The sequence below is a fragment of the Canis lupus genome, chromosome 13 (assembly GCF_011100685.1).
Source record: "Canis lupus familiaris isolate Mischka breed German Shepherd chromosome 13, alternate assembly UU_Cfam_GSD_1.0, whole genome shotgun sequence".
NCBI lineage: Eukaryota > Metazoa > Chordata > Mammalia > Carnivora > Canidae > Canis > Canis lupus.
Genome location: NC_049234.1, coordinates 2,049,003 through 2,061,162, shown reverse-complemented (window position 1 = coordinate 2,061,162; position 12,160 = coordinate 2,049,003). Strand labels below are relative to the sequence as shown.

General features: G+C 38.4%; 1 protein-coding gene and 1 pseudogene across 17 annotated transcripts in view; both read left to right on the top strand.

Annotated features, from left to right (window-relative positions):
- RGS22 (regulator of G protein signaling 22) overlaps positions 1-12,160 on the top strand; it is a 132,125-nt gene that overhangs the window by 79,025 nt on the left and 40,940 nt on the right. The window lies entirely within an intron of this gene.
- On the top strand, positions 8,474-9,492 carry LOC102154516 (annotated as a pseudogene).

The following is a 12,160-nucleotide window of genomic DNA, read 5'->3' as shown; positions in this document are numbered from 1 at the left end:
AAAAATTATTTTCTTCTTTTGTGCTTAGGATGTTTGAAATAGTGTCATGGTTTTTATGGGGATATGTCTTCTTCCCAGGGAGCCAGCTAGGTCTTTGTTGATACCACCCTGTCAACCCATCTGGCACAACCCTAATGCTGCCTCCCAATAAGCAAAAGGCAATAGCAGCAGACAGCTTTATATTTCCTGTACTCTCAGTGGGTATCTTGGACACTTAACTAGAAGAATCTGAAAGATACACATCTTCCTACAGCCTTACTAGTTAAATGATTAGAATCCCTTCTTTCACCATTGCAGTAAGGGGTAGAGGGTCTTAAGAAAAATAGACTTGCTGATAACAAACACCAAATGCTGAAGCATAAACGTTTTCTCCTATTATCTAGCATATTTTAATAAGTTATATTGAAAATGCAGTTTTAAATGTCCCCAATTTTAGTTAACCTGTTGATATATGCTACTAGATGTCCTATAATTTAGTATTAGAATCTTACAGCGTATAGGTTCTGACATCTCATGTCCCTGTTGTACTGAGGGACTCATTTTTAAGTCGTTCAGTTCTGAACTTGAAGCTTTGCATTTATTTTCCTAATTCCAGTCCTGGCCTGGTGGTGACAGCAGAACATCATGCAATCCGTGTTACCAGGCAGTCACAGAAAGATACATACACATGATCATTAAAATAAATACATCAAAACCAAGTATGTGAAATTGTTCCATTAACATAACTAATAGCTGATATGTAACATAACAAATCAACACATGTGCTACAGCATTTAGTATTATTTCTTGACTTTGCCTTTTAAGGCTACACAGAAATTGTTCTTGTTTTCGTTGGAACGCAGATGAGTGTCAAACCAAAGCTCATTAAAGGACCCCTGCTATGAAAAGATGCTTTCCCAAAGACTATGCTCACCTTTGGCACAGCAAGAATACTTTGCTGGGTACTTCTGCAGCATAATAATTGGAATCCAACCCCATAGCTGTCATCATTTTGTCTTTGGTACAATGAGAAAGCCAAATAGCACAGACAGTTGTGGAAATTATTTTATTTTTTGCTTTTGACATTGTTAAAAAGTATAAATTCAATAAATTCACAGTTCTCCTTCCTCAGGTATGTTTTGCTAGGCTTTATGATGCAGTAAAAAAAAATCAATACATTCCAGGGTCTATGAGAATTAATAAATGTGGAGAAACTAAACCTGGAATGCATTAGGATATATTTTAAAGGAGATTGGGGTCCACTTCCATCCAAGAATACACTTATCATATAAACTTAACATAATAGTTTCTTTTTTAAGATTTTATTTTTTTTATTTATTAGAGAGAAAGAGAGAGAGAGAGAGGCAGGCAGAGGGAGAAGCAGGCTCTATGCAGGGGGCCCGACGTGGGACTTGATCCCGGGTCCCCAGGATCCCACCCTGGGCCAAAGGCTGCGCTAAACTACTGGGCCACCCGGGCTGCCCTAACATAATAGTTTTAAAATGATTTTGAAAACTATTAAGCGGCAGTGCTGAAATCTTACAGGCAAAATTACCTTAACGTTGAAAAAATATATCGCAATGGGAAATGTGATTTATTTTAATTTGAGCCATCTCCTATGTAATGTGATACACCTGTCATATATAAGATATTGGCTCTAATTAATGAAGCATCATTTTTATGTTTTTTTCCTTGTAATGGCAACAAAATAATGTGTATTAAAAATAATTTAGATGAAATGTTGTTCATCATTTTGCCATCCTTTTAGAAAGCAAAACAAAATGTTTGTCGAAGTGTTGTTTCTTTCTCTCTTCTGTCTTCATTTCTCCCAGTCTGTTTCTCCATTCCACTATCCAGTTCAGTTCTTCCTCCTGTCTCCATGGTACCTATCCCACATCTTTTTCTCTTGATGGTCTTGTTAACTATCCTATGGTCATGGGAGTGCAGTTAAACAAGAAAATTAATTCCCAGAATTTCAAGACTGTAAGAGATTTCTTAAGGGGGAGGCATTGCTTTTTTTTTTCTCTCCCCTATGTGATACAGAGGCCAAGAAAGTGAGTCACAGGCACAGGTGTAGAGCTGCCTGGGCAAGCTGCCTATTGTGCATTTCCTGATTACATAACCTTTGAGTATCTCCAGGAGAGATGGGGTTTAGAGCTGTGCTGTGTGCAGTGCCAGGCAGTCTGATCACAGACAGGCAGTGCTTGTGTCCCTTCTCAAAAACTTTCCTGTTGGGTTGTTAAAGCATCATAGGTTAATGTTTAAATTGGAATCATGTTGGCCACAGCTGTGCGTGAGTGAATCTCTGCATTAATGTGAATCAGAGTAGCTGACTGGGGTATGAAGGGAGCATTTTCTTCTCCAACATTAGCTACATTGTTATTTACTCAATGGTTAGAAAGGAATAACTTGGGTGGCCAATAAAAAAGCAAATGACCCAGGACACTTAAGCAATGTTTGTAAACCATAATTAGACTATATTATTTAGCTATCACATATCATAATCTTTATATTCCTTCTTAAAGTAAGTTCACATCAACTTAAAAATAATCTTCATCACCTTTATACAGATTTTACAGATGTCCTATAGCCTTTTAATTTTGTTTCCTATATCTGATTATATCCCTTGTTTTTGGTTTATGTAGTCAGTTGTCAGTCCTCTTCTACATCGTCCCTGGATTATTAGAAGCACATACTAGAAAGACACTGTCAGATTTTAAATGCATAATTCAGTTGAATGTATATAAATTTACAGAGTGGCCCAATAAAGAATTGACAATCAAATCCATTTTTTCCTTCTTATCTCCTTACCCACTTTTATCCCTACCACCCTAGGATACAGAGCCCAGAGCTGAGCCTCAAAAGACAGTAAATGTGCATAATGTGGTCTTGGACACTCTGGAAAGATGACCTTTCAAACCCCTTTCTAATGTTTCCAGTTCTGTAATTTTGTAATAAGACTGGTAAAGAACAGAAAAGTAGGGGAAGTATGCCCTCTTAAGGATTATGCTGGTTATCATAGTGGGGGTTGATATTTGAACAAAGAGAAATTACTTAGGTGATAATGAGCAATGTTCAATAAACAGACAGTGAGGAAGCTCCCCCCCGCCAAAAAAAAGTGAGAAGACAGATATCTAAATTTAGGTGCAACAGAAAGAGGAAAGATTTTTACATTTCTGTTAAGATTTTCATTTAATGCATTCATCTTGAAAAAAATATTGGGGGGCTGCACCTGGGTGGCTGAGTGGTTGAGTGTCTGCCTTTGGCTTAGGTCATGATCCCGGGGTCCTGAGATTGAGTTCCACATCAGGCTCCCTTCTGGGAGCCAATGTCTGTGCCTCTCTGTGTCTCTCATGAATAAATAAAATCTTTAAAAAAATTTTTTTTAAGTAACCTCCACACCCAAAGTGAGGCTTAAACTCAAAACCCCAAGGACAAGAGTCACATGCTCTTCTGACTGAGTCAGTCAGGTATCCCTAATGCATTTAGTTGTAACAGAAGTCTGTGAAGTTGAATCCAAGTTCTAAGTAAAATATTTGGGATTTTGGCTTTGATAACAGCTATTAAATTCATATGACTGCAGTTAGACAAATGTGTGTTTCTTAGCAGGGAATATTTTTTTGCCTTCTTTTCCTTTATTTTCAGCTCTAAATATGTGTTGAGCACTTTTGGATTCTCGTTTTAGAGAAATTTTATAGTTTTATCTACCTGGTGTCAATTAAATATAGGAAGAACATATAATTTATTATCTAAATTGGGACTCTTTTTAAAGTGAAGGGGAAAGTGTTAATAATTATGCCAGGACAGTAGGCTTAAGCCAGAATGAGGTCACATAGCTGCCCTAATTATAGCTTCTTGAGACTTTGGGAATATGCAGTTAAATAATATGAAAACCCAAACTCACCAAAAAGAGATCAAATTTGTGGTTACTAAAGGTAGGGGTTGGGTGAAGGGGAAGTTTAAATGAAGGTGATCAGAAGGTACAAATTTCCAGTTATAAACAAGTACTGGGGATGTAACTAACATACAACATGATGACTGTAGTTAACATTGCAGTATGGTATATACAAAAGTTGTATACAAAAGTTGTTTAGAGCAGATACTCTACTTCTCTCTTCACAAGGAGAAAAACTTTTTCTTTTTTTTTTGTATTTATATAAAATGATGGATGATTAAACTTATAATTATTTCACAATATATGTAAGTCATATTATGCTGTATACTTTAAGCTTGTACAGTGCTGTATGCCAGTTATTTCTCAGTAAGATTGGACAAACATAGTTGAACAACAACAAACATATGCATGGACCTCTGTGGCTTCATAGAGGGAAGTCAAAGTGTGAGGTCAGGAAGGAAGGTGGTAGACAGTAGCCTGCAAAGAGTCTCACTGAGCTTGGCTAAATATCTGAATTTTATTTTGTCTTTTGTTGGAATGGAACTACTGCCTCTTATTTCCTCCCCATATTTTTATGCTTGTTCTCATCAGTTTTTCCTTGTTTCAGTGTAGAGAGTTAAATTCCTAGAACTTCCACTGAGGAAGAAAGTGAGGAAAGTGGTAAAGAGTCAAAGGTTATGCTGTGAATGATATGTTATTAATGAAAACTAGAAATACAGAGGGAAGGGAGAGGCTTGGAGGCTCTGAAACAATTTGTTATATTATTGAGTCAGTGAGTTTGGTCTGTAGGCTATCCATGTAGCAATAACAAGTTAGCAACTAGAAGCCACAGTTTGTTTTGTTTTTTTTTAAAGATTTTATTTATTTACTCATGAGAGACACAGAAAGAGAGGCAGAGACACGGGCAGAGGGAGAAGCAGGCTCCTTGCAGGGAGCCCGATGTGGGACTCAATCCCAGGTCTCCAGGGTCACGCCCTGGGCTGAGGCAGCGCTAAACCGCTGAGCCACCCAGGCTGCCCCACAATTTTAGTTCAGGAAAGAAATCAGGTCTAAAGTGGATATTGGGGTTTCTTCTACGTATAGTTAACTGTTAAATTTTGGGGAATGGACAAAGTCTTTCATTCATGTGTTCATTATTCCTAAATTTAGCATTATGCTAGATACTAGGGATATAGTATTTAGACCCAATCTGTCCTCATAGACCCTGTGGTCCAGTGGGAGAAACATACAAGTGCAGAGCCCCACAGGAGCATGGAAGAATGATACCGAAGGGGCACCTGGGTGTCTCAGTTGGTTAAGCATCTGCCTTCGGCTCAGGCCATGATCTCAGGGTCCTGGGATTGACCCCCGTGTCTGGTCTCCCTGCTCAACAGGGAATCTGCTCTCCCTCTCCCTTTGCCTTTCCCCCCATTCATGCTTCATTCTCTCTCTCTCTCAAATAAGTAAACAAAATCTTTTAAAAAATAATAATACTGAGGACAGAGTTCAGGGGTCAAGGAAGACTGACTCCTTTAGAATGAATAGAAACCCAGCAAAAGGCAGGAAGAGGATAAGACTGGAGTGCTTAGAAGACTAGAGTACATAGTGCAAAAGCCCTGTGAGAGGGTGCTTAGCATGTGTGAGAAACTGAAAGAATGTGAACTGAGAAGAAAATACAGTTGAACATAGAATTTTAATGAATACTTTCTTTTAAGGGGAGATAGAGGAAAAGGAATTATCAAAGGAGTCTAAGCATGGAAATAGGTAGAGAATTAGAAGACAGTGATGAAGGCACAGGAAAGAGTCAAGGAGAGAGGGTAATCAACAATGTTAAAGCTGTAAAAGGAGTCAAATACAGTGAAGATTAAGAAGAGAAGCTATTGAATTGGTGTTTGTATGGTTGTTAGTGATCTTAGATCAGTTTCATTGGCTTGAAAACCAGATTGCAGGGAAGCCTGGGTGGCTCAGTGGTTGAGCATCTATGCCTTTGGCTCAGGGCATGATCCTGGAGACCCAGGATCGAGTCCCATGTCAGGCTCCCTGCATGTAGACTGCTTCTCGCTTTGCCTGTGTCTCTGCCTCTCTTTCTCTGCATCTCTCATGAATAAATAAATAAAATCTTAAAAAAAAAAAAAAAAGAAAGAAAACCAGATTGCAGTAGACTAAGGAGTGGGTGAAAAGGGAATGTGAAGATTTGTAGAGATGGGAAAAAGAGAAGAGTGATAGTTTGTGGACAAAACAGTCAAGAACTTATTTTACAATGGAGAGAGACACCTCGTTTGAACAGCTTGGTTGCATAAGGAAGAAGGTAGAATCAACAGCAAAGTAAATTAAGTACATTAGTGCTAAGGAACTAATCAATGTTGCAAGGTTCTGGGGGGAAATGGAGTCAAGACCACACATAAGTGGTTTAGTCTTGGAGAGGAGTCTTCCTTTGAAACATTAGAGGAAGAAAAATATTCAGAAGGGTCTTGAGAAGAAAGTTGAGGACATTCATGCCAGTTTTTTCCCCGTTTAAGTGGGACATAAATCTTTTGAAAGTGAAGAAGCATAAGGAACAGTTGGGTTCTTTATGAGAATGGCAAAGTTTAGAAATGGGGAGATAAGATTTGATTAGAAATACCCAAAAACTTACCATGCTTTGTGATCACAACTGAGGCTCCTTTTTTTTTTTTTTTTTTTTTTTTTTTTTTAATCTATGTATAACGGAGCCAGGTGTCACAACTTTTTTTGGGAGCTTGAAGATAGAGTTGGAAAAACGAATGAATGATTCAGCTGACTTAGAATTGGGCAGAAGATCAAGGTGGTAGGAATTAAGGATGTTTTAGGAGTGTAGTTGAAATGATGGGCAATCTTTAGACCCATCTTACTAGGAAAGTAATAAAAACTAGGTGGTGCACCATTTATTTGGAGGACAGGAAGAAGCCACAGATTGTGCTGAAGGTGTAAAAAGCTTGGTGAGAGGTATAAAAGGATGAAAAATAATGATCAGAAAGAGTAAGTTGTGCTATTAATATAGTATTGGTAAAGTGAAGTGACGCTCATTCTGAAGAAAATCGTAAAGCAGAATTTCAGAAGGTAAAAGCCCAAGCCAAGTGGATATAGTCACATATAGTAACCTGGCTTTACAATAGCATCATGAAATGTCCACGAAGGTATAATGATAGACAATATAAATAGCATTGAGAGTCTTTCATCAGACTGAAGATAGCAGCAGATCTTAAAAGACGTACAGAGTGGAGGCAAGACTGGGAAAGAAAGGGAAAAGAAGAGATTTGAGCAGCCACCAGAAGCTGTCATTTGTATCACCGTTATTCTAGTACTTTACCCTCTTCGCTGTTAATTATGTGTTTAAATCAAAGAAATCATCCTGATTTCTACACAAAGAGTTTGATATGTGGCATGTCAAGTTCTTATTTATTTATTTACTTATTTATCGATCTTATTTATTCATGTGAGACAGAGAGAGAGGCAGAGACACAGGCAGAGGGAGAGGCAGGCTCCTCTCAAGGAGTCTAATCAGGACTTGATCCCAGGACACTGAGATTATGTCCTGAGTCTAAGGCAGACGCTCAACCACTGAGCCACCCAGGTGTCCTTCAAGTTTTTATTTAGACTATACTTTCAATGTAACTGACACAATGACTAAGTAGTTGTGTTTTTCCATTAGAAGTTTTTTAACCCCAAATAAAACCTGACCACTGATTTTTAACTGAAATTATTTGGGGAGTCAAATTTACTCTCCTGTGAGGTAAATTTGAAATTATTGAAGCCAATTCTAGAGACATTTTTAATGTTGTTAATTTGGTCATTTTATTTAGTCTTTAGTTTCTTAATTTATCTTTTTATGACATTCTTTTAATTCATGCACTTTTAAAACTTCCAACTTAGAAAATATTTAAGAATAGATTTCAATCTGACACAAACCTAAGGTATTAGACTAGATAAATTTACAGGTCATTTTTCTACATTTTCTACAGCTTAGTGTCCATCAACTGATGAATGGATAAAGCAGTTGTGGTATATGTATATATGTACACGTACACACACACACACACACACACACACACACAATGAAATAGTACTCAGCCATAAAAAAGAATGAAATCTTGCCATCTGCAAAAACATGAGTGGAGCTAGGGAGTATTATACTAACCAAAACAAGTCAGTCAGAGAAAGACAAATACCATATGATTTCACTCATATGTGAAATTTAAAAAACAAAACAAATAAGCAAAGGGGAAAAAAAAGAGAAAGAGAAGGGAAAACCAAGAAATAGACTCTTAACTATAGAGAACAAACTGATGGTCACTAGAGGGGAGGTGGGTGGGGAGATGGGTGAAATTGGTGATGGGGATTAAGGAGGGCACTTGTGATGAGCACCGAGTGTTGTATGGAAATGTTGAATCACTATACTGTATACCTAAAACTATTACACCATTTGTTAACTAACTAGAATTTAAATTAAAAGTTAAAAAAAATTAACTCCCAAGGTTAGAAAAAATTGTATGTGTATTTGAAGCAAATTTCATTTTATTTTCTTATTTTTTAAAGATTTATTTATTTATTCATGAGAGACACAGAGAGAGAGGCAGACACATAGGCAGAGGGAGAAGCAGGCTCCCCGCAGGGGGCCCAATGTGGGACTCGATCCTGGATCCTGGGATCACGCCCTGAGCTGAAGGCGGACGCTCAACCGCTGAGCCACCCAGGCATCCTGCAAATTTCATTTTAGATATTAAATAATCATTCGGGGCCGCACGTGCCTGCAGCGTGATGCCCACATCCAAGCACGACAAGAAAGTTTCCTTAACCAAAACTGCCAAGAAAGGCTTAGAACTGAAACAGAACCTGATAGAAGAGCTTCGGAAATGTGTGGACACATACAAGTACCTTTTCATCTTCTCCGTGGCCAACATGAGGAACAGCGAGCTGAAGGACATCCGGAACCCCTGGAAGCACAGCCGGGTGTTCTTTGACAAAAACAAGGTGATGATGGTGGCCTTGGGTCGAAGCCCAGCTGACGAGTACAAAGACAACCTGCATCAGGTCAGCAAGAAGTTGAAGGGTGAGGTCGGCCTGCTTTTCACCAACCGCACCTAGGAGGAAGCCAATGAGTGGTTTACAAAATACACGGAAATGGACTTCGCTCCAGCAGGAAACAGAGCAACTTTCACCGTGACCCTGCACCCGGGGCCCCTGGAGCAGTTTCCCCACTCCATGGAGCCACAGCTGAGGCAGCTGGGCCTGCCCACTGCCCTCAAGAGAGGTGTGGTGACCCTGCCGTCCGACCACCAGGTGTGCAAGGTGATGTGCTGACCCCAGAGCAGAACCGCTGCTGAAGCTTTTCAGGTATGAGATGGCTGAATTCAAAGTTACCATCAGATACATGTGGGATGCACAGTCTGGAAGGTTCCAGCAGATGGGAGAGGACTTGCCTGAGAGTGCCTCAGAGTCCGCAGAGGAAGAATCAGAAGGGGAGGACGACGGCTGACAGGCCCTGGACCAGGACTGAGGGGCGCCACCCACTGGGCAAACAGCAGGGAGGGCGAGGGACGGACTGTGTTTCTGTAAGGAATAAAGCTGTCTGCAGGGTGGCTCCCATGGACAGCAAATAGGACTTTTCCTAGAAAAAAATAAAAATATAAATAAATAAATAAATAAATAAATAAATAAATAAATAAATAAATAATCATTCGGCAAGAGTATGGTTCAATTTGTACTATTTTGCACAATGAACTATGTACCTTTGTTTTAGTGAAGGAAGTTTCCAGCCCATAGATTGCCTAATTAAATAGAACATCCAAAATATCTTTTAGGTATGCCCCTTTTCTCATGTTTCACAACGTTTAGGAATAGAGAGGTTCTCTGCTGCTGTTCAAGACTCAACTTTTAATACTTCAAAAATTTTAAGTAGCTCCATCTACTAATTTCCCCTATCCTAAGTCTCATTAATGCTGTCAAAAGACCTTTTAAGTTCTCTTTATATTTCTAGGAAGTTTCAATGCATGACTCATGAAATTTCTCTCTACTTTTTTTTTTTTTATCATATGAAGCTTTTTCAACATCCACCTATATAACTCTTTTTTTAAAGATTTATTTATTTATGATAGACACACACACACACAGAGAGAGGCAGAGACACAGGCAGAGGGAGAAGCAGGCTCCATGCCAGGATCACGCCCTGGGCCAAAGGCAGGCGCCAAACTGCTGAGCCACCCAGGGATCCCCCCAGCTAAATAACTCAAAACATATATGCTATAGTATTTTTTAACTCACTCAATTCCAGTGTCTTTTATCTCCTTTTTCCCTACATTACTATGGGGATAGCCATATATTGGAATCCATCATAATTTAGAATTACTTCAGCTTTAAATTTTTGAACTCTGAAATTACCCCGTTCCGACCATCATTTCACTTTAGAATGCTAGTCTTCCATTCATCCATTTAACAAATATTTATCAAGTGCCTCATGATGTACTGAATTTTATACTACTCCCTTTTACCTGTTCTACATGTCCTTCTCCCTTATCTTCACTCTTTTTTTTTTTTTTTTTTTTTTTTATCCGGTAAGCACTATGCTCAACATGGGGCTTGAACTCATGACCCTGGAGGCAACACATAAGAGACTATTAACTACATAGAGAACAAACTGAGAGGTGCTGGAGGAGAAGTGGGTGGAGGATGAGCTGAATTGGTGATGGGTATTAAGGAGGGCACTTGTGGTGAGCACTGGGTGGTGTATGTAAGTGATGAACCACTAAATTCTACTCCTGAAACCAGTATTACACTATATGTCAACTAATTAGAATTTAAATAACTTGAAACAAAACAAAACAAAAAGAGTCGCATGCTCTACTGACTGAACCACCAGGTGCTCCATTCACTCTCATTCTTTGAAACTCCTCTCTACATATTGTATTATTACTATCCTGACTCTAACGTTATTTGCTTTCCTTCCTATAGTAGGGTTCGTGGTAGATCATTTCAATTGCACCTTAATCTGCCCCTTCAATCTCAACTTCTCTTTCTTAGGCTCTTTTACTATTTCCTCTGAAATTATTCATTATTAGTATGTTTTACAATCAGTATTTATCCATACTTCCTACATATTTATGCATTCTATTGTTCTCTATTTCATCCTGCTCTTTTGTTTGTTTTATGTACATAGTGCAGTCTGCTGGTGATGAATTGTTTACTTGTGTTTGTTGATTTATTACATCTTTGTTTTCTTTTCATTTTATAAGGGTATTTTTGCTGAGTACAGAAATACAGGTTAGCAATTATTTTGTTTTTGCACTTTAAAGATTCAAGGCTAAAGCCTATACCTGGTCCAGCTCTGCTGTTAGGGTGTTTTGAGACCCTAGAGTATTTACAGAGGCATCCCCCCCCGACAGGTCCTGAACTATAACTCTTGTCCCCTCAGTATTGAGAAACTTCCAAAAATCCCAGTTATAGGTAGTCATAAGGACTTTGGCTGTTACTGTATGTGAGAGGAGAAGTCACTGAATAGTTGAGAAGCAGAGTGTTAACAAAAGGATTTCTCTGTTCGCTGTGGTAAGAAAAGACTGTCAGAAAGCAAAGAGGAAAAATAATATGGACCTTCCTCAAAAAAAAGGACCTTCCTCAACTTCCTCAAAAAGTTGGAAATAGATCTATCCTTTAACCCAGCAATTGCACTACTAGAGATTTATCCCAAAGATACAAATGTAGTGATCCATAGGGGCACCTGCACCCCAATGTTTATAGCAGCAATGTCCACGATAGCCAAACTATGGAAAAAGTCCAGATGTCTGTCAATAGATGAATGGATAAAGAAAATATGGTATGTATTTATATTTGGTGTATATATATAATAGAATATTTTATATATGTATATATATGAAATGGAATATTACTGAGCCATCAAAAATTGAAATCTTGCCATTTGCAATGATGTGGATGGAACTAGAGGGTATTATGCAAAACAAAATAAGTCAATTAGGGAAAGACAAATACCATATGATCTCACTTATGTGGAATTTAAGAAACAAAACAGAAGAACATAGGGGAAGAGAGGAAAAATAAAACAAGACGAAATCACAAAGGGAGGCAAACCATAAGAGACTCTTAATCATAGGAAATGAATTGAGAATGCTGGAGGAGAGGGGGGGTAAGAGTGGGACAACTGGATGATGGGCATTAAGGGGGGCATGTGATGTAATGAGCACTGGGTGTTATATAAGACAGTTGAGTCACCTCTACCTCTGAAACCAATAATACATTGTATGTTAATTAATTGAATTTAAGTAAAAAATGAAAATAAAA